At 37.5% G+C, this 24,564-nt stretch overlaps 1 pseudogene; it reads right to left on the bottom strand.

Moving 5' to 3' along the window:
* Positions 1 to 12,577: 12,577 nt before the first annotated feature.
* The window catches only part of LOC131490580 (histone-binding protein RBBP4-like), a 58,160-nt pseudogene continuing 46,173 nt past the window's right edge, over positions 12,578 to 24,564 (bottom strand).

Raw genomic sequence — 24,564 nt, 5'->3', positions numbered from 1 at the left:
ACAGGTTTTGGGGGACTCAAAAGTTATAAGTAGATTTTCCAATGATGGGGGTTGGCACTCCAAACCTCTGCATTGTTCGAGGATCAGGCTTACAACTTACTAAAGAGTTTCCTGATTGCATATATTCCATTAATTAAAAAAAATATTGAATTGTACAAGATGTAAAACCTGCTTGTATACACTATCACACTTTATAAAAACTAATATATGAAGGGATAATTCAGGATTAAATTGTAACAGAAACAACAAATCTAAATAGCTGGAGAAGAGTCCACGAAAGAGACTACACCTGAGCTGAATCTTGAAGTCCATACAGGATTTGAAAAAGTCATTATATGGGAACAAAATGTGCCACCCCAAAATATGTCTCTTTGGCATGTAGCTATTTCAGGCTATTTTAAGAAACAGAAGACTCAAGATGTTTTTTCTTTTTGCCTCCCCCTTAAGTGCTTAAAGAATTTAGACAGAGGACCTTTCCCAAGAAGGGAGCTATCTTCAGAGACAACTACATTATAATAGGAATTGGTGTGGTATAGAGAGGAACCTATAAAAGTCTGCTTGCTAATTTATCTCCCTGTTCGATTGTTTCTGTATGGTCCAGCAAATATTTGTTTGCCAAATATTGACCCCTTCCACTCTTGCTATGAATTGCCTTCCTTCCCTTTGAAGCCCCCAACCCCTCCCCACTTCTCTTTAGTACAGAATGACATATATACCACATTTTGCCTGACTGTCTTTGGAATCTCTCATGTTTATGTGGTTTTCCCATACATATGTAATTAAATTTGATTTTTCTCTTGTAATCTGTTTCATGTCAATGCAATTCTTAAACCAGCCAGAAGAATCATGAATAATAAGGGAAAATTTTCCTCCCCAACAGTTGATACAGTTGGCAAGATAAATCTTCCTGGCTGGACACTTGTTCACTTTGAGCCTACTGCAGCTGAGAGATACTGGTGAAAGCTGGCAGAAAGTAAGATTTCTTACCATGTCAGCCTCCCAATCTCTGTCTGTGGGGCCCAATGAAAATGAAAGCACAGATAGTCCTTTTTCTCTTTCTTTCTGAATCTAGATAACAGGAAAAAAAAATATCTGTGGAACTAGTTCCTTGGGCTTAGCAACTCTGGTAAATTTGGTAAAGTACTCTTTGTTTGACTCATTCATTTCCTTCCAGAGATGGTCACTGTTTTTCTTGTCTTTGTGTTGTCATAATACGGCAAACAAAACAAAACAACAAAAACAAACAAACAAAAAAACATGGGGCAGAACACAGGCATAGGCCCTCATGGGTCTGCTGTTTGAGCCAGCCTCATAGAGTGATGAGCTCATAGTTCTCATCAGACTGGTTTCTGCTTAGACTAACTATTCTGTGGTTTAAAGTGCACATGAGGTAAAGGCTGTTACTAAGGGGCATCTTGGAAGCCAAAGCCACAAAATTGGTGGGCATGGGTCAAGCACCTAAGAACTGTTAGAGCATTTCCACCTAACCCAAAGACTCCCACGTTAGGATAAGTTGGTCACAGAATGGGATATATTGACACTAGGTCACACACCAACACCAAGAGAACTTCCATGCAACAAGGTACATTGTAAAACACCACACAATTCCTAACCCCATGACCATTCTTCTGAGGTGTCATTTTGAGTCTACTGTTAATTATATGTGTATATAAAGAAAGGAGGATGAGGTTTCCCTTTCATCTTGTCCTATGTCTTGAGAACTTGGCTTTATGACCAGTGAGAATGTTTTCCCTATTCTCCACCACTCAGAGGGTGCAGGTACCAGCATGCATCTGGTGGACAGCTAAATAGGCTATGAATCCAATAAGCTGGTTGGTCAAAAGCATAGTTAACAACCTGGGCTTTTTACTGGCATCGTTTGTTCAACATTTCCAGCTCTCAGGGCAGGTTTTCATAAGGAATCCTGGGCCATAAGGGACCTTTGCTGTCTCAACCTTCATTGTCTTGTTAGTTCTGGAGAAGTTCCATTCCAGTAGCACTTGGCCAGTTTCATAGACTAGCAGGTCTGTGACTAGAGGCATCCATGCCTTTGATAACGAAGGTCCTTTGCTTACCTAGGCTAACTTTGGCAGTGAATTTCTGGACCTTATAAGGGCTTCATTATTTGCACTCTCCTTTGGGGATGCCTACTGAGTCCATGGTTAACTCATTAAATCTTTTTTTTTTTTTTTTTTTTTTTTTTTTTTTTTTTTTATTTATTTTTTTTTTTTTAATTTTTTTTTTTTTCAACGTTTTTTTTTTTATTTATTTTTGGGACAGAGAGAGACAGAGCATGAACGGGGGAGGGGCAGAGAGAGAGGGAGACACAGACTCGGAAACAGGCTCCAGGCTCCGAGCCGTCAGCCCAGAGCCTGACGCGGGGCTCGAACTCACGGACCGCGAGATCGTGACCTGGCTGAAGTCGGACGCTTAACCGACTGCGCCACCCAGGCGCCCCTTAACTCATTAAATCTTAATGGTTTGACTTGCTAGTGAGAGTAATAAGATCCTACCTGTCAATGTCTAGAGGATGATCCTTTAAATAGGTTCTATTTGAAAAAAAAATCAGAATGCTGTCATTTTGAAAAGTGTCAAATTGGTTTAACAGTTAGCCTTATGGACTCCCTTAATAAGACAGAAGAACAGAAATTAGACTTAGAACAAAAATCAAAGTCCACTCAGACCCCTTTCTACTTGCCTTCAGATATTTGCAGATATAAAAAATCTGGACATTGGAAGTACAATTGTTCTGCACTTAAGAAGAAAAGAAAAAAAAATGAGAGCAACTTTCCTTATCTAGAGATTTACAAATCTTAAAAATTCAACTCTAGAGGCAATCTAAAGTCCATCCATTCCTTCTTACAAATCCTAAAATATCCCTTATTTATCTCAAAAGGTTTGTAAAGTAGTGGCCTTAGGAAATCAAAGTACTTCTTGAAAGAACTTGCATTCTTTCTCTGCCTCATGAAGATACAAATCTTACATGTCTTTGAAATATAAACATCCCAGGAGGTATCTAAAACAATGCCACACTCACCTAAGAGTAAAGGAATAAAAAGAAAAGAGGACTTACAAAACGCACTCTCTTGCCCAAACTTTAGATCATAGCCTCCTCCTTAAGATTACTTCCAGGGACAAGTGCAAATCTTAAAACTCCTTTCCACAAATAGTAAAACAACTTTGGCCATCTGAGTAAATTTAATTTATTCAGCTATTTATAAATTAGTGAGTTTTACATTATTTTAAAACAGAAGCTCTAAGACCTCTGTTTGTCTATATGCACATGTACATTACAGATACTATATTTTTCTACCTCAGCATGGTATTGCTGAAGTCAATTTATAAAATAGCTCTATGTAAGTGGCTTAAGGAAAATTAAGCACTTATATTAATTTAGTCTTCATAAACATTCTCAAAAATAAAATAGAAACTTAGTTAAAATAAATTTCAGGTTCACATGATCTGGGAAAATAGTATCAAAGTTAATTTAAAACAGACATGTCTTACTTTTTATTCTACCTGGGTTTACTACTCAAATAGGTTCATGTTATCTCTGTTGCAAAATTTATTAGCAATAACAATAACAATAATAACAACAACTTAGAATGATGATTTATTTTGTCTAATAACTCCTGAAGTTTTTGTGAGTAATCTAAACATAATTGCTGGGAGCAAATGATGTAAACAGATGTGATTGTGATTAGAATTTTTAGGTAAACTTTTTAGCAAAATATATGTTTTATGATATGTATACTTTAAAATAATTTCCAAAATGTTTTTGGTAATATGAAACTTCAGAGTTTTGGTAAGTTAAATGATGGGAATTCCTTGAATAGCTTGGATCATTTCCAAATAAGGTAAAATAATGAAATACTAATTACTCAACAAAGATTTACCAACTTTTCGCTTTCTAATTTCAGAGAAACTGAGGATAAATTTGAGTCTGGTAGTAAACATGTTTTACGCTTTATTGAAAGACTGTATTATGAAGAAACACACTTCTGGAAACTATGAAATGTATCTAAAACTTTGCCAGTCTAAAGAATGCTGATGTATCACAGTTCACAATTGCTTACTTCTTAGTTTTTACTAAAAATGTTTTTAAAAGTTGCAAATTTTGTTTGTTAACAGTGCAAAGATATCAGGAAACTTCTTCTCTTAAGCCAACTATGATTCACAATTGGGTACATTATACCTTTGCAAGCAGAACTGAAACAATTATCTTTTTTTCCCTACGTGTTAACTCCAGAATTCAGAAATTGTCAGTGAACATTCTTACTTTTAAGGTAATATGTTTATTTGCATAAGTTCAATAAGAATCTGTTTTCTTTGTCAGAGGACCCAACTGGAAACAGTGGTCATATTACCAAGGCTTTGATTGGAATGTCATATTTGTAGAGACACGCATATACTCAGGTATGACCAGACGACTTTAAAGAACTAAGGATGGCTTTATGGAGCCCAGAAAGGTGTTTGGATATAGTGGCCTGATACCTTGCTTACAGGATTCCCAGCAGCTTTATCAGGTGAGTAAAGAAGGTCCTGGCAGATACAGGAACCTCAGAAGAGAGGAATTAACCCAGATCTATAAGTACTGCAGACAAAATCTGATAGCACATACTTAACTTGGCTTCTCAGCCTCGTGAGGTTCTTAAAAGTTGAATCTGTAGATTCCTTATAAAAAGTTCCAGCAAAGAAGACTTAAAAGAGCCTATGAGATTAATCAATATTCTTGCTACGGTTATACAAACAATCATGCCAAATTTACTGAAACTAGACTTATTTTACAAAGTAGTCTGAAGTTGGCTATCTTTGATAGAAATGAGGGTGATTGTAAAGAGAAAACAAAGGATGTTTCAATAGCATATTTTTGCAGATATTAGATTCTCATGTTGTCCATTGTAAACTGAACTATATCCTGAATTCTAGTTTCCTCCAATGTCTGGATATAACTCTCCAAAGTAAATTTTTCATTTTTTTTTCTACCCTTCTGACTTAGAGTCATGAGAACTAGAACTGCCTTTTTTCCTGAAGCCCTGAAAAGTGAATATGAACAACTTGATATAACCTCTAGAGAAATCACCACAAAAGCTTGAATATGGGTAATCTTTGTGCCAGTTGACGTGGGGCCACTCAGAAAGTTTGTCTGTCAATACCCAATGACATCATCAGAGACATTCAAACTACAAAAGATCCTTTGACCCTGACATCTAGAAATCTTCTTGACTGGCTACCCTCAGAACTCAGAAACCAGTCTATAATTTGCTCCATTCATTAATCACTGTTTTACTTTGATTTCCATGGAAATGACTCTTATTTAATATGTGGTTACGTGAACCATAAGCCTTACTTAGGTAATACACCACCACCTTCTCCTGAAATAAGTTTAACTGAACCTATCTACTGTCTGGACTAAGAGACTCATTCAATAAGATGAAACAATCTACCAACTTTACTTTTGGACTGTGAAACTTCTGGGACTGTAGGGAAGCAAAATATGCTACCCCCAAAATGCGTCTCTTTGACATATGAATTATCTTAGGTTGAAGGTGGAGTGCTCAACTCTTTGGATATAAAGGATCCCATTTAAACAAATTTTATTCACGTGAGGCTTCCACTAGACCCTATCCAGCCTAAACCAGATCCAGTCCAGTTCTTAAACTGGACCCTGTCCAACTCCAGTCAAAACCACCAACAATTCCCAACATGGATTAGCAAACAGAGACTGTGGACTGGATACCAAACACTGGGGAATTCCCCACTGAGCCAAAGGCTAGGGAATCAGATTCTTGATGGAACCATCTGCCAGCTCAAGCTGACCCACCAAGCCCTGGATTGGAAAGCCATTTAGACCAGAAGCGTAAACCAAATAGAGCAGAGCTCAAACCAAGAGGAGCTTACCAACAGCCCTAGGAAATGGTGAGAAAGACCATGAACTCAGAAGTGTTCGCAGGGTCCCATGCCCATGTCTCTCATCATCCCCAAATGCTGAGTTCACTTTGATCCCATTGCTGCCACCAAATCTGTTAAAAAACAAAAACTCAGTTGAACAAATGTGAAGATTTAATTGGTTTTATTCAATTATTCACAAACTGGGCAGCATCCCTTCTGGTGAACAGACAGGTGCTCTAAGGAGTTGTACAAAATGGAAGGTTGTTATAGGTAGAGGGAAAGCGTGGCAAGGAAACTCTCAGCAGGAGAACAGAAAGGATTGTTTCAGGCAAGGTCATCATTTTTTTGGGAGAAGGGGATGGCAGGCATTATATGATGCAAATTGTGCTACCAGTACTACTCAGGAAACTCCAGACTGACTGTTTTAAAGGGCAACCTTCTGGGAGAGGTTGAAACTTCAATCAAGTCTTCATTTGCTGGTATGGAAGCAAATGACTCAATTTTGAGCCTGTTTTGCTTTTTGTTTTGTTTTGTTTTCCCAACAAGTTCAGTATGAGCTGTCTAACTACTCCACTCCTATCTCCCACTGTACTCTACCTTACAGCAAATTGCTAGCCACCCTCCTCTACCCCCAACCTGTCCCCACACATACACATGATACATGAATGAGACCGTATAATATTGTGATTTTGAGTTCATATTCTGGAGTCAGTCTGTGTAGATTTAAATAAATCCAAACCCAATCAGTTAGCATCTTTAAGTTTCAGTATATTTCATTAAAAATACTAATTCCCCTAACTTCTAATTTGCTTAGAAAATTAAAGTTATATATATATATTATATATATAATATATATATGGTATATATATATAATATATTATATATATATTATATATAATATATATACGGTATATATATTATATATATAAATATATATAATATATATATACGGCATATATATTATATATATATATATAATATATATATGGTATATATATATTATATATATATATATGTGTGTGTGTGTGTGTACTTAACAAGTAAATGCTACATACAAACTATTATTATTATTAGCATTACTAGTACTTCTGTGATGGTGACATTCATGATGATAAGAAGGAGGAGGTAGAGTTCCTGCTTGTGGCATTGTCTCTGCCTACAATGCCTGTCCACCTTCATTCATTCTCTGTGACAATTTCTTTTATGTCAACTTCATTTGGCCAAGGGATACCTAGATAGCTGGTAAAACGTTCTTTCTTTTTTAAAATGTTTATTGTATTTTGAGAGAGAAAGTGAGACAGCGAGTGAGCGCAAGATGGGGAGGAGCAGGGAGAGAGAAAGAGAAAGAGGGAGGCACACAATTCATAACAGGCTCCTGGCACTGAGCTGTCAGCACAGAGCCTGATGTGTGGCTCGCACTCACGAATCCTGAGATCATGACCTGAACCAAAGTCGGTGCTTAACCAACTAAGCCACGCAGGTGCCCCAAACTTTATTTCGGAGTGTGTCTTTGAGGGAAGAGATTAGTATTTGAATTGGTGAATTCAGTAAGCAGATGTCCTTTCCCAATGTAAGTAGCATAATCCAATCCTTTGAGGGCCTGAATAGAAGGTAGAGGAAGTGTGAATTCTGTTTCTCTGCTTGAGCTAAGATATCTATCTTCTCCTGCCTTTGGACATCGGTGCTCTTGGTTCTCTGGCTTTCAAACTCAAATACCCTGGTCAGACTCAGACTGAATTTCATCACCACCTTCCCTGGTTTTCTAGCTTGCACATGGCAGATCATGGCACTTCTGGCCTCCACCAAGCCAATTCCTATAATAACTCTCCTTGTACATATATGCATACATATATGTATTTATAACCTATTGGTTCTGTTTCTCTGGAGAATACTAATATACCTACTTATTATATTTATCCCTTGGGATTACCTGCTCGGGTTGCCTGGCTTCCACACTATTTTATGAGTACCTCAATGATAGAGATTATATTAAATTTAGCTGAGTCTCACCATTATTTAGCCCACTGCCTTTCTCATTTGTGTTCGGTATCTCTGCTTTTGAACTGAGCTCCCTGAAGACAAATCATCAAAATCTGTACTTGCCAATGTTGCCAATACCATGAGTTTAGAAGGCAACTCAAAGACTGAGATAAACTGAACCTAATCTCTCCACCACTCCTCATTTCTTTCCCCTATGTTTTTCCATAAAATATCCCTAACATTTGGCTCTTAAACAAAACTGACTCGAGATTCCAGTCTCTCTGGCCTTTGCCTTCTGGTCTAGTTTTCTTGTCTTATGCATTCAGCGGTCTCTCTTACCACATTGTGTTGTGAACAGCCAGCATCATGATGACACATCACTGACTGCCTCCAACATGCCTCCTGACAGCCATCTTCACAAATAAAATTTAAATTGAAACTATTCCAAAAAACATCCATGACCTCAAGAAGATTTATCAGTTCTCCTGGTGTATATAGTAAATGAAGTTATTATCCTCTCTCCACACAAATTCTGTCTGACAGATGGTGTTTTGTTATTTTAGGAAAGAAATAGTCCACTGAGTCTTTAAGGGTTTCTTTTAATAGTCCCATTGAAACATTTCCATAAATCTTTTGTTTCTCTCGAAGAGAGCACATGTAATAAAGTTTTCCTTGGTATAACTACAGAGAAACTGGCATCTCTTAGGGTTACGAGATGAGATTAAGATCACTGTTATGAAGGACTTCTGTCAGCTATCAATACTTTACAAATATGTGGCCAAAAAAGGAAACTCACGTTTTCCAAGTAAGTGTCGTGAGGGATATTTCTTCACGTTATGTCCATATCTCCATAAAACTAGCCATTTAAAATTGTTCCGGGGCACCTGGGTGGCTCAGTCAGTTAAGAATATGACTTCAGCTCAAGTCATGATCTCAACTCTTCCTGAGTTCAAGCCCCGTGCTGGTCTCTGTGCTGACAGCTCAGAGCCTGGAGCCTCCTTCAGATTCTGTGCCTCCCTCTCTCTCTGTCCCTCCCCCCTCACAGTCTGTCCCTCTCAAAAATAAATAAACATTACAATTTTTTTTAAATGAAATTGTTTTTGTCATACATGCATCTCTGTTTTCCCAATGTGATGTGCTCCTCACATTTTTCAGATGCTAAATGATAAAACTGAGTTTTATAGTCATTTCTATCCTTAATTTCACAAGAAAGCAAACTGAGAGAGTCAGAGTTAACCTCACCTAGGAAACCAAAGGTCCATTTGAAAATATAAACCAAATAGATGATATTGTTTTATGAATGAATCCCAGGAGACAGCAATCATGTGTCATTATTGATACATATCACAAGAGCCAGGATATATGGTCTAAAATTAGAGATGATTACCAATGAGGATTACCACTCAAGGTCATTATGGACTGACAGCGCTCATGGGAAGGGAATGACAATTTATGGAAAGCCAAAGAATGTGCAGGCTGCAGACATTTATACTCTCAGAAAAAGATCTTTTGAGCATTTTTCCTTTGATTTGTTGAACATAAGATACCCAATTTTTCATTTTCAGAAGACCAAAAGAAAAATTACTCTACTAATTAAAACATAGATTGAAATTAGTAGTTTTGCATTGAACATATATAAAATGTGTTAAGTAATAAGTAAAATAAATGTAAAGATGTCTGTATTATGTTTTATGTATATAGCTTTATAGAAACTGTAAGTAAGGTAGACTGACTTGATATATTTTATACACATTTAGATTCTAAGTTAACATCAGTGGTCTTTTAAAATTGGGAGTGTAAGGTAGCTGAATCGTACAGTCAAAGTGTGCTGCCTCAGAAACTTGGGAGTAGAAATTTGGGCTACAGTTTGGGAGCAGTCTCTCAAAATCTAACACTAAGTTTTTAAAAAGTGCACACACAGTTTTGATCCTATAAACTCCATTGCTAAAGGTTGGCTTCCATCTGGAACAAAAACTTCATACTTACAATACGATTGTAAAGTATGGCAAAAATAATTCAGTAACAACAGACTCACAGACTCAGTGGTTGGTGGTACACAAAAGTAATTATAATGTTTAGTCACTACAGCTTTTCTTTTCTTCTGAAAGGATTGTAAACCAGCTAGTCTCTCTGACATTTTCTACTGGACTGATTAAATTTTGTAGCTATACTGATGCCACATAAATGTTAACTTCCATACAGTATGTAGGGTCAGTGCCTTTCTGACCACATTATTTCAGTGATCTCACTCTTCCTTGGTGACCAGAAGGAACAAGGAGAGTTCATAGGTTAATGTATTTGGTAAATTGTGGGATTCATGAATTTGGAAACTTGTGGAGCCAAATTTAATTGTCAGTAAAGTTGAGAGGAATATATGGCATCCAATGGGCAAACGCCAGGGGTTCTAGATACTCTGCAATGCGCGGGACTCTTCTGCATAAGGATGATATGCTACATTCCACACAGATGTGATCGTCCCACCTCACACTCCGTAGAAAAAAGTTTATTTGTAAATATCAGAACCTAGAACCACACTGGCTCTGATGAATAAATAAACAAAAATATTTTTTAGGGATTTAATACATACTAAAATTTCCAGGACTATAATAGTCAATAATGTTAAGGTAAGATTGTTCATGATTTTTTTTTTTATTGGAGAGAGAGAGAAAGAGAGAGAGAGAGCGCGCGAGAGAGCGCTTAAGTAGAGGAGAGAGACAGAGGGAGAGACAGAATCTGAAGCAGGCTCAATGCTAAGCACAGAGGCTGACGTGGGGCTTGATCCCATTACCCGGGGATCATGACCTGAGCTGTAAGCAAGAGTCAGATGCTCAACCAACTGAGTCAACCAACAGGTGTCCCTGTTTATGATTTATAGGAATACTATCAAGGTTTTATTCATGAATCTGGATAATCACGTCACTGACTATAACATCAGTCATGATATTTGAATCGCCAAATGATTAACCTTATTATGTTGCCTTTGTAGCTATTGTATGTAATGTTTTTCTATGTGTAGAAAAAAATTGTATTTACTTGGCCTTTGTTTTAAATGTCAAGTAAAAAAGGGATAATATTATTCAGCTGAATATTATTTTACATTTCTTAAACTCAAACTTATTCTTCTAAATTGTGGCAAATATGTGGTCCTTTCACTTTACTGTGTAGTGCAGATATTCTAAGCATTTATTTATGGAATAATATTTTACTATGAATTGCTTTCTTTTGTTTTTCTTTCAGAGTTCAGTAAAAGCATTACATTGCTTTTTGGAATAGTGTTTATGGGTGGGTTATAGTTTTTATTTTTATTTTATTATTTTTTTCAAACAATTATTCATTTTTGAGAGAGAGAGAGAGAGAAAGAGAGAGACAGAGTGTGAGCAAGGGAGGGGTAGGGAAAGAGGGGGACACAGAATCTGAAGCAGGTTCCAGGCTCCGAACTGTCAGCACAGAGACTGACGTGGGGTTTGAACCCATGAACTGTGAGATCATGACCTGAGCTGAAGTCTGACGCTTAACTGAGCCACCCAGGCGCCCCTAGTTTTTAATGAATATTAGGAAGATAAAGAAGTATTGAAATGTGTATTATTATCCATTAAGAAATATTAAAATATGTTAAAGAGGTTTTGTATCTGATAAGGTCAAGAATTAAGAAGTTATCGTAATATGATCTCTCACTCTGTCCACCCCAATTAAACTCACGAAGAATGACAAGAAGGTAGACCAAAGGCCTCAAGTACAAGTCTTATGATCGGTCATTTGCAGTGATGTTTGTGAAAAGCAGAGTAACCCTAGAGAACTTGCCTCAGACAGTCCAGGTCTGGGAGCATTTTCTTGAAGTAGTTATTAACAGTGCGCCCTTACTCTCAAAAGTTCCACAGTCGGGATGATGTATTATTGATTCTCACTAACAGGCAGAGGATGTAAGTCAGTGTTGCTAGTGATTTACTTACCCTGCTGACCATCAGGCCACTAGGAACAGGGGCTTACTGTATACCTCATGTTGTTGTCAAACATAAATGCCTGGACTCAGACACCACACAGAACAAAAAGTACCTCTTTTCTTTTGTCACCTTTTAACACCACTCAGGTTTCACCCAGTATCTATCTAGAATCTCCCATTCCTGCCTGCACCAATTCAAATTAGGCTATTAGGTTGAATTATATGGAATCCATAGGTCAATTCTGTAGGTTAGAAAGAGCAGAATATTCACAATTTCATTCTTTTTTAATGTAGAAAAGCAATTTATTCCATTAAAAGCACTTACACAGTTAGTCATGGAGAGTAACAGGCCTGCTGGTGAAACAGGTCACCCAAAATAGAGGTGGTACCAAACTAGTGGTCAAGGACTAACTCCTCACTTGGCTCTATTCCTTCCTCACTGTAGCCTTTACTTAAAGGAGTCTGAAAAACTTGGGGATACAGCCTAAGAAGAAAAATAACTACACACAATATTCCCCTTTCTGTGATTACTTTAGACCTTTGTTACTAGAAAATTCCTAAATAAAACTTAAATAGAAGTCTGTGGTTTTACTGAATCAAATCCCCCAGTTCATATTTAGAAAACACCCTCTGTTTGGGTGTTGATGGTACCTATCATAGAGGGATAACCAAACACAGTCTGTGTCTCAAAACCAGTGTTAAATCAATGTCAGGATTGAGAGGGAAAAAAGGGGGAGTCTAAAATCACAAGAAGTACAGACATATCTATGATGCTTGCCCTTCTGGATCCACTTCTTCAGGGTCTGCATCATCATAAATGTACTCTGCCACTTGCCAAACCTGCATGATATTGTCTTCTGATACAGAAAAAATCACCCAAGGTTCATCAGGATTCCAGGAGAAATCAGATATCTTGGCAGCGTGACCGCCATGAATAAACAATTCTGCTGGCCTGTCCTCTGCATCTTCTGGGGATTGTTCCTCTCCAATTTTACTTAAATCCCAGACATTCAGTCTCAGATCGGTACCACTGGAAGCCAAAATAGTCCCATTGTGAGGCGACCACTGACCTTGGAATATTTCATCCTATGTGATTCAAAGGAATGCAACTTAAGTTTCAGATTTCTTAGATCCCACAAGGCAACAGTCTTGTTGGCTGATCCTGTGGCAAGAATGCAGTCACTGTAAGGACTGAAAGACAAGCAGTTTACTCCGGCAATGTGAGCATCAACTGAGTGACGTGGTTTAGAAGTACTGTCTGAACGAGTATCCCAGATCATAAGTTTCTGATCATGAGCAACTGACCCAAACAGAGACTCATGGAGCAGATGCCAAGAAACATCTTCTGCTACTGCATACTATTACTATGCCCTGTAAAGATGGTCTTCGCATCCACAACTTCCTTTGGAATAGCACTGATGTCCCAGAGGCAGATGGTAAGTTCATCTGAAGCACTAAGTAAGTGTCCACTGAGACTTGGGTTCCAAAAGAGCCCATAGCCTTCCTTCTGATGTCCACGGAGATGCAAGTCTGGGCTGCACTCTCCAGAAGGGTCTGCTATGGAAGGATGTTTTGTATGGTCAAAACCAAGAATATCGCTGAATGCAGTCTTTGTTACAATGATGCAAGGGTTCTGGGGAATATAGTGTACGCTGTCTACTTCTCCTTCCTGGTTGATCTTGATTTCTATTTCAATTTTTCCACTAACTGAACCCAAACCTCCAAATTCTCCTTTCTCACTGTCATAGTGGGAAGCATCATGGTTAGGGAGATGCACCCTGGCTATCACAAGGTGGTTTTGCTCATCTGACATGTGTGTTCCTAGGACAAGTCGATGAATGCTGAAGTCTTTCCCTTCTGGTCTGGTTATATCTGGAAGTCACTGTGCAGTTAGGCTAGGCCACTCCAGAACATGGGTCGTCCCCAAATCGTAAAGAAAAGGTGTGGGTTTTTTTTCCATACTTTGTACTCTTCGTTGATCACACCTTCTTCCTCTGCCTCATCAAATGCTGCTTCCTTGCCAGCCACAGTGGGCAGGCAAGCCAGGGGGATCCTTGGGTAAAGTATTGCGGGAGGGGCGGGGAGGCTACAGGCCACAATTTCATATTCTTAAGCCTCTATATCCACTTCTTGGTATTATCCTGCCATCATCATGTAGGATGTGGTTTGCTATCTTTTGTTTGTTTTTTCCCTTAAGTACATGAAGAGCATATTAGGCTGCTGAGATCCAAATTATCAAAAAGGAAAACATAAACCAAAACACAGACCTATGTTAATAGGTATCAGTAGTTGCTAAATGGACATATAATACATCATACTTGTACTTTTGGACATTTCTTTCCTTTTATTTCAAGCCAATTTTTTATAACCTAAATCTATCCTTTTGTTTCCAAACACAATAATTGAACTTAACCATGCAACTTAATGTTGTTAATTGTATCTCTCATAATTATGTTACTAATAGAAGGGGCTCATTCACAAAGGGCTTTGTATGTCCTGATAAAATATTGGTAATAGGGAGCCATTTAGAACTTTATGTATGCTTTAAATAAATACTTTTCCCAAACGGTCTGTCCTAAGAAGAATTCCTCCCTAAAGGACTTAGATACTAGCTTTCCTAAATGAGTAGAAAATCAGGTGCTTAGTCTGTACCTGCAAATATTCAGGTTTTTTCAATATTGTGAAGAGTGTGAAATACTAAGTGAGGCAGCTGGTGATAAAAGGGATATTTTTCTCATCAGCCAAAATGTAAGAACTGAGGGTTCTTACACTTAAACAGGTATACCTTGACCAAAAAACTGTGAGGTCAAACGACATTCTTGGATATTGGCCAAGTAAAAGCAAAATAAAAAGGCCTTCAGAGCTTGTAACTTAGACTTGAGAAGACTTTGGGATAAATGAAGATAGAAATTCCTAGTGTGGATTCTCAGTGCTGGGGCAGGGAGGAGTCGACAGTGGCAATGGTAGAGGTTGAATCTCCCACAAAGTGATCCCAGCAGAGAAGGGGGGGGGTGCAGAAACCAAGGCAGTGAGAGAATCAAGGCTATTTCATTCATCCCACATTTGTTTTGTGACTATTTAAATCTAGACATTTGAGATGGAGGGAAAACATGACATCCCTGAATACACAGAAATTTTAGTCTAATATATGTAAGAGTTGTCGTTCATTCATTCATTCATTCATTCACTCATTCATTCTCTTAAAGTCTTTAACCAAAGACCTGCAGGAACACAGAGGTAACTGGATAATGGGAAAATGAAGGGACATCTCATTAGAGGGTGTTGGAGAGGACGCAGAATAGGAATTGGGCTTATGTTAGGTGATTGTGAAAAAAATTCAAAGAAGCAGCTCTCTATAGAATGCTGTTAAGAATTGAGGTTATTCCATGTTGGATGTATTAATAATTTTTACCTAGAAAACAAGGAGAGCAAAGAGAGGCTAAAGCTATGATTGAAAAAAGAAACATCAATGAATCATATTAGCCAAGATAGTGGATACTGGTCTATTTTTGTGGTTTGGGTAATACCATGTTTTTGCCTTGATTCATCAGGCACTGTGTGGCCTTGTCTGAGATTGGTGCTGTGTGAGATTATGCCCAATAGAAAAACACCAAGGTTTTTCTCTAAGTTCCAGGCTACCCTGAGCTCTCAGGAGCTATTTTTCTTTCTCATGTCATTTATTCAACAAACATCTATTAAACATCTTATGTGTATATGCCCCTAAAGTTATAAGTACACATTTGATAGGCTCAGTCCTCAAAAAAATAGCTGAGTTTCATAGTTACAGAATATAAATTAGAAATATATGCTGATGAAGTAGCCCCAATGAAGGAATTTTCAGGATGGTAGGGAATATGCCATGAAGGCTCCACTGAAGAGGTAGCATTTTGCTGAATGTGGAAAGATGCATAACTTTTGAAAGTTTCAGATAAGAAAGAACGTTGTGGGCAGAAGTAGCAACTGAGGAAGTCCTCATAGATGAGAAGCCCTCTGAGCACCAAGAGAAGTCTGAGAAAGGCCTCATGCATTAGGCTGATGAGTCAACTAACACCTTTTTACTTTCCTTTGACCATAAGGAACTATGGAAGCATTTCATACAAAGGAAATCTATGATCACATTGGTGCTTGTCTGAGTAGTTTGCAGAGTAGGGTTAAAAATATATGTAGAAGGGTATGATTGGAGAACTAAAGATCATACCAAAAGAGCCTAGTACAGAGTCTGGCACGACCTTGGTGTATCCGGATGCTCTCGCCACATGGGTTCACCTCCTGCTCCCAAGGAAGATGTCCACCCTGTGGAAGCAAGTGCTCCCAGAGAGGTGAAACTTCAGTCATAGAAGAAAGACTGATTTTTTTTTAAGTTTATTTATATCTGAGAGAGAGAAAGAGAAAGAAAGATGGAGAGACACAGAGAGAGAGGGAGAGAGAGAGAGGGAGAGAGAGAAGAGAGGGAGAGAGAGAGAGGGAGAGAAAGAGAGAGAGAGAGAGAGAGAGAGAGAGAGAGAGAGAGAGAGAGAAAGAGAGAGAAAGAGAGAGAGAGAGTCCCAAGCAGACTCCACACCATCAGCACAGAGCCTGACGTGGGACTCGAACTCATGAACCATGAGATCATGACCTGAACTGAAATCAAGAGTCGGGACACTTAACTGACTGAGCCACCCAGGCATCCCAGAAAGTCTGTTTTTTAAGGAGACAGAAATGATTTAGTATTTTTTAGTAATTTTACTTGATTCTGGAGAAGGATAAAACAATTATGAGATCACAAGTCAGTGATGAGTATTGTCTGGTTTTAAAAAGCAGTCATTCCTTCATAACTTTTCATTAAGCCACCATTAAATATAAAAATTTAAATATTCTGTCAGCAAAACATTATTAAGTGCTGAAAAGCACCAGCAAAGGAAGACATGGAAACTTCTCAAAAGGTCTAAAATAGGATGGGTTCTAATCTTTCTTGGATAATTTCAGAGGCATCTTGTGTGATGATAAGGAAATGAAGTGGATGACCTCTCAATGTCCTTTACAGAGTAGAAATTATCAGATAATGTAGTCTAATAAGTCCTTGCAGTTACCAAAATAGGAAAGGGCTTCTTTTTGATCTCTGTCATTTACTGTTTTTTTTTTTTTTCTGTAGAATTAAGGACTGACTTACTTTTAAGTTAAATTGGGTGTAAAATTTTTTAGCAAAAATTTAAGTTTTTTTTAAATCTAAAGTTTTTAAGCAAAAAGGTTATTATTTTTATTTTTTATGATTTCACAAATAATATATCCTTATTTTGGAAGGACACTGAAAATACAGTAATTTCCAAGGAAGAAAAAATATCACCCATAATTTCATCACCTATATATGTTTCTGTTTAATAATTTGGCATCTACTCATCTATTATATTTAATACAAGATATCACTGCAGGCCACATTCAATTCTTAGCCCTCCCTGGATTCAATTCATCCTCCAATGGCCTTATCTGAATTTCTACTCCTTCAAAAATTATTTTTTTTTGCTTTCCTTGTCATCACATCTGCTCTCAACTGTCATGACAAATCAGAGTGTCTTTTAGGTCATTTTACAATTCTGTTCACCACATCTACATTGAAGGACAGTGAATAGCTGGGTTGAGGAAAGACAGCATCAGTTGCTTTTTATTTATCAAACTACTTTCTCCTCCCTCAGAGCTTTATGTACCATTAAATGCAGTCCATTGAAAACTTCCCACAAAAATGTTCAAGGAATAAAATGGTACAAACAACTCAGGGAAACCACTTAGCCATCTGGTATATCAACATCAAAGTTGTAGACAGCTCTCTAAAGATAACGGATATAAAAATAGAGGAAGTCTCCTGTATATAATGCAATACAAACTCACACATTCTACTATATTACATTAGTGGAAGCAAAAATTTCACTCAAGGACTTAATTCTGAAGCAAAAAGATTTAAAATTTTACATTATTTGTAATTCTTTCAATAAGGAAATTGAAGACAGTGTCAGAAGTAATACAGGTTTTAATTTTAGGCAAGGTAGGTCCAGTATGTACCAGCCGTGATCAGAATAAATTAAAAAACAAAAAAACAAAAAAGTACAATCATGTCTCTATTTAGTTTTCATATTTAGCTAACAAAAAGAAACTCAGTTAAAAATGAGACTCTTTGCCACAGCACCTGAGTGGGATCAGACAGGATTTTCGGGAGTAGTTATTTGTTGGGGCAATCTGTTTTCTTCTGCTAAGTGGCCTACTTCATTTTTTCCCTTTTATTCTTTTATTCGGCATGTTTGGGGGTAATCACTAAGTGTCTTGCATGGTGTTAAATACTTTCCATGGTGGTGAACTCTGAATGCAACATTTCATTTAGTCCTCATTATAAGCTTAAGGTAAGTACAATTATTATATAGATATTATATATGAGTCAATGGATTCCCAGAGATTAACTCATTTGCTTATGTAAGACTGTTAGTGAGTGTCCCCAGGCAGTATGTCATCATAGCCATCATGGTTAATGCCCAAATAGATGGCCCAATCTCATTCTCTTTATCAATATTTTTAAAAGGGAATAATACTTGTCACCAGCATCCCATATATATTTATATAATTTTTTTTACCTTTGGGGGGAGATGGATATGTCCATTACCTTAATTGTGCTAGTGGCTTCGCACATATACATCAAAATTTATCAAATTTTAAACCTTAAATAGTTGCAACTCACTGCATTTCGGTTATACCTTACTCATGCTTTAAAAAATAAATAAATAAATTATAGGGGTGCCTGGGTGGCTGAGTCCCTTCAGTGTCCGACTTCGGCTAAGGTCATGAACTTGCGGTTCATGATTTCGAGCCCCGCGTCAGGCTCTGTGCTGACAGCTCAGAGCCTGCAGGCTGCTTCCTATTCTGTCTCCCTCTCTCTCTGCCCCTCCCCTCTTGCGCTCTGTATCTCTGTGTCTCTCAAAAATAAACGTTAACATTTTTTAAATTAAAATAAAAAACAAATAAAATAAATGAATTCTATTTTCCTATATGAAGAGTGAGAGACTGCTCCTTGAAGGGAAAGACAAAGAGCGTCAAGCAGATTGATATGAGTAAGTTAAAGAAAACTTCTTGGAGACAGAAGGTGCTAGAGAAGCACAAGGACCAATTCTAATAAGCATAAACATTCAATCAACATGTTGTTATGATTATTAGTAGTAGTAGCAATAGTAGTATGGAAATGAGTAGTACGGAGCAAAGTATTTTCCTTTCACTGGGTACCTGCTTCTCTGTCATACTCTGAGGAAGACAGAAAAAGGGGTAGGAAGGGGAACCAGAAGTCTTTACTTTGATCTATGCAATAAACATATACTAATGATCTACTGTTAGATCAGGCTTTTTATTAAATACTGGGGATGTAAGGTATACAAATACAATTCATGTTCCTGTGGAACTCTTTTACAGAGGTAGATATGGAATTCTTTTATAGAGGTAATGCAGTATACTACAGAACACAAAAGAAAGACCTCAGTCCAGCTAATGGTAAAGTTGAGTTATAGACAGGAACATTTCCTAAAGGCAATGTCTTAAAAACTTAGTAAGGAATGATCTGATTAAGAAGGTGAAAAACTGCATTGCTAATAGTGACCAGTGTGTACTAAGGCACACATTTGAAAGTGCCGACAATTTGGAGAATTTCAAGCATTTCAGTGTGGCTTCAGCATGGGCAGGATGAAATGTTAAGGGAGAAAATCAATAGGGACAAACATGGTTGTAAGTGATCAAACAGAATTCTATATCTAATGTTAAAGTATCTGGATTTTATTATGAATAATGAGATAGGGTTAAAAAAATTTAAGACTAGATTTAACTTGTGTGATCCATTTCAGTGACTTCTGCATATATAGAATAAAATATGCATGGTCTTTGAAATTTATGTAATAAACTGTGCAAAAGATATCTATTTTAAAAGAGTTATAACAGAGTAAAACTAGTTTGAAGACAGAAGGTGCTAACATCCTCCTTCTGTGACAGCTATAGGATTTTGTCTCGCCACAGAAAATCAGCTAAAATGTGAACCATTCTGGGTATCTGTTATATTGCCATCACTTTTCTTATTATGGGACCAGCATTGACTAGAAATTATTAGTATCTTAGAAATATGAAATCATAAAACGTCAGATCTGAAAAAAGTCTGAAACCACCTAGCCAAATTCCATTTATAGATAAGAAAACTTAGGGTCAGTGAGAAATGAATTCCCCAGTGTTGCATAATCAGAAACACACAACCGCCACTGCCTGGTCCTGATCTCCATAATGCTCACCAGGCTGTCTCACCCGCTACATTTTCAGCACCTATTACTGATAGTTGATGGAAAAATATTATTGATCATTTGAAGATTAGCATCTGTAATGACCAGCATATAAAAATCATATGAATATACACCTGAAATTAAAATAACACTGTGTGCCAACTATTTTTCAATTAAAAAAAAAAACACATTAAGTTGTAGAACAAACAAACAAACACATGAAGGTATTTTAAACAAGCAGGACTGTTGGACAAGAACTTATGGTAGGTTTTCCAAAGTTCCTTGTCACATGGTTGCAACAAAACTTACACATGAACATTTTTCAAATCGGTGACAAGTTGAGGTATTCAAAAATGCACATAGGCTTCTGGCTCAAGATGACAGACAGCTTTTCTTCTTCCCCAAAGTTTATTAAAGAGATAGCAAAGAAATCACAATAACAAAATAACAACAACAACAACTACAACAACAACGTTTAGAACAATTATTATGCAAAGGAGATTTTCTAAGGAGGTTTTCTAAAGAGGATGACAAATAAAAATTCCAATTATACAGGCTTGATTTTTACACCCTCCCCTAAAAATAAAGACTATCCTAATTAGGGGTATTTAGGCTCTGGGTACATAACCCTTTGATTTCCTCACTAATTAGTTAAAGACAGCTGTGGCCTTAAACTGAGCACTTGTCTCTATTGTCAAAATATTTTAATCCAAGAAAGCTAATGACAACTCATTTTCCTTTAAACAAATAAGCACTAACTCAGTGACAGAATCTTAACATTTTAAAGAATCTTAAAGATGGTATCTCCAGTCGATGTACCTTCAGATGTGGAAATAGGACACAAAGACATAGATCTAAGTATTTGAACTCAGAGTCCTGTGTCTTCAATGACAGGGCTGAAGGGCTGCCTGTGTTCCCCATTTCTGTGAATACTGCCACTTGACCTAGTTCCTTGACAACTCTCTTTCTGACTCTTCTTAGAACATATATCAGCAAGTTCTTTGAAATTTATGTTTGAACTAGATTTCAAACCTGCTCGCTTTTCCCCTTTTTAATTACATCCACACTAGTGCTAAGTCAATAATTATTTATCGTGTTTCCGCAGTGCGCCACGTTCATTTGCACTTGCTGGTGTGAGACAGTCCCAACACTCAACAAGCTTACATTAGATTTGAAGTAATAATATGAAAAAAAAAAACACTAAAAAAATCAGGTAACAGAGTGATATGTGATACAAATAAAATCCCAGTTTAGATCATCAGTGTTTCAGTAAATCCTAGGGGCTACCTTTCTTTTACACTCCAAGAGTGCCACGCATGGCCCAGGTCACATTACCTACTCTGCTTTGTCATTATGGTTTCTTGTAGTCATTCCCAAGTGAGACAGAGGTGGAGACATGCAAAGGGATATACAGTTATCTGCAGATTCCACTTCTGAATGGACCTTATAAGCAGCTCTGCAGACACACTTGCCAGTGAAACAACTACAACTAGTGAATATTATAAAACAAAACAAAAAATCAACCTTTAAAAAATGTAATGTTTATTTATTTTTGAGAGAGACAGAGACAGAGACAGAGAGAGAGAGAAAGCGCGAGCAGGGTAGGGGCAGAGATAGAGGGGGATAGAGGATCTGAAGCTGGCTCTGTGCCCACAGCAGAGTCTGATGTCTGGTTTGAACTCAGGAACCATGAGGTCATGACCTGAGCCGAGGTCAAGAGTCTCACGCTAAACCAATTGAGACCCCAGACACCCCAAAATCAACCTTTTAAAGTCTCTGAAAACTGCCCTTAGGACATACAGCAAACAAAACATTTATTCAAGAAAATCTAAATGTCAATAAAAATTGCATGATGACCCTCTTGCTCTTTCCCTCCTCCCAATCTCCAGCTGAGCAGGGGAGAGCTCCACTCTGAGTGGGTGAGACCAAGAAGACTAATCCCTCTCCCCCAAACTCCCAGGTAAGGGCTACAGTAGCTTTCTAGGAAGGGCCAATGCTAGCCTTTTTCATCTCCCAGTTACGTTTCACAGAGGCTAAATTCCAGGCAAGTGCAGCCTAGAGGTTGGGAATCCCTTCCACGCTCAGTCTCAATTTGTAAGGTGAAGGCTTTCCCTCAAGTGTGCAGAACATTGCTGAAAAATCACCCATACCCTACAGATATCTAGGGAAAATGTATGCCTTTCCTTCTTCATTGACTATAGTGACCACACCTATTCCCTATACTTTCAGACTTTATCATTATACCTAGACCAAGAGAGGCACTCAAATGCTTGTTGAAAAAGAGAATTAAATAAAAACTCTCTCTTTTGTTTCTAGTTATATAATCTTAGCCATCGATATTGGGTTAGTTTCCCTCCTCGATTCAGGTCCTTCCCAGAATCTCAGAATGTGACCTTATTTGGAAATAATGTCATCACACATGTAATTAGTTAAGATGAGCTCATACTGGAGAAGGGTAGGCCCTTAACCCAATATGACTGGCATCCTCACAAGAAGAGAAGAAAAAGAGATAGACACAGGTTGGGACAGAAACTGAAGTCATGATGCCAAAAGCCAAGGAACACCAAGGAATGCCAGCAATCACTAGAAGGCAGGAGAGAGGCAAGGGGCAGATTCTACCTCTGAGCCCCCAGGAAGGAACCAACTGTGCCAACAAATTTTGGACTTTTAGCCTGAATTGTGAGGGAATACATTACTATTGTTTTTAGCCTCTAGGTTTATGGTATTTTTTTATAGCAGCCCTAGGAAGCATACACCATCTTTTTAGATTCAGCTCAAATGCTATCTCCTACTTAACTCTTCCTTGATTCCATCTGGACTGAGTGCTTCTGAAGGAAAAGATACAACTTGTTCGTATTTGTACCCTTACTGTCTAACATACAATAGGAGATTTAGTGCCGCCTTTTGAAAAGATGAAGTTTCTTCCCTCTGGAAGCAATCTTTTCCTCTTCTGAATGCTCACAACACTTAATAAAGGAAGACAGAAAGAAGCTGATTCACATTAGTGCCATGACAAAATAGTGACCGTGGTGAAAAGATGTAGAACAACAACTGCAGTCCATAATAGATAACCCATAATATAGACTGAATTGATAGAAATGTGAAAGGCAGCAAATTGTTACACAGTGTTTTTCATGATTCCTAGGAACTAGGGCAGGATCCTTAGTATTTTTCCAAGAAACACTTTTTTGTCCAGGAACTCTTGAGACCCACGGTGAAATGGAGAAGATTTCTCTCTAAGAGAACATTCCCACTGGTGCAGACAGGAAGGATAAGGTAGGCATTAATTTGGGGTTGTTCTCTCTTAGGAGATACCCAGCTTAGGCTTATGATCATTCTAACATCCTATACCTGGAAGTGAAAACAACAGAATGAGCTTTGACACGTGTGGCTGGGGTCCCTTTCTTCTAGTCATGGAGAAGAGTGGTGTAAAATACTAGGTGAGAGCAGAAAGCCTGACATTTTATTTGCATCTTCAGGAAACATCCAAGGGACTAAGAAAAAAAAATAACCTCTCATTTTTAGTGTTCAATTTGTAACAAAATACAATTGTAGAAAATCTTATTTCTTTCCCTGGATTTTCTGTTTCAGTTTGCAGCTCCCTGGCAAGCTTATTATGACGATATAGACCCAGAGAATGGCTGACATTCTCCTGAAAAATACAAACCTTAATGATACATTTTATGGTATATGATTTGAGATGCTCATCCTTGAGTGTGCATAATGCTCTGAATCATCATTGTTTTGGCATCAAGATATGATTGATATTAGATGTTATACCTAGTATTTTGTCACCTTCTAAGAGGCAACTTTTAAAATTGGATTCTTTTGAACATTTACCAACTGCATGATATTATCTCTGGAGGAATGAATATTTGGATAATTGGGAACTCTAAAACGTTGATGTAGGGATTTATGATTTGGATAAAATTACCTTCTGCAACATGAATTTTTGAGAGACTGGAAAAATTCTTACATCCCAAAAAGACTCAGAACTTATGAAGTGTATCAAGATATATTCAGATTTATACTGAGGCTTTATTGCATTTTTCATTTAACAGATTTGTGCCTCCTTTGATCTTTGATCCCAAAAGACTCAACCCAGCACACTACCATATCATATGAAACATGTGTATTTTCATGCTCAATGAAATGCAACTTTTAAACACTCAACGCTGTTTTACAAAATGTCTCATGTGAACTTAAAAGAAGATTTTCATACAAGACAACTTTGAAAATAATCACTACAATTTCAAATAACATTATCGCTTCATGTTTATTACAGTGCTTACAATTTCACCATTCTTATCTTCACCTGTGATCATAGCTCAGGGCACCCACCAGAAAAATAGATGGGTTCAACCTTTAATTATCATAATTTATTCTTTATCATTGTATTTTATCATAAATATGTCCTTATCAGACTTTTGATACTTTTTCATGGTATTTTTTCATGATCCAGATCATATTGCTGAGTTCAAA

The sequence above is a fragment of the Neofelis nebulosa genome, chromosome 2 (genome assembly GCF_028018385.1).
Source record: "Neofelis nebulosa isolate mNeoNeb1 chromosome 2, mNeoNeb1.pri, whole genome shotgun sequence".
Taxonomy (NCBI): domain Eukaryota; kingdom Metazoa; phylum Chordata; class Mammalia; order Carnivora; family Felidae; genus Neofelis; species Neofelis nebulosa.
The sequence above is the reverse complement of the archived record's forward strand: the minus strand, read 5'-3'. Positions and strand labels throughout refer to the sequence as shown.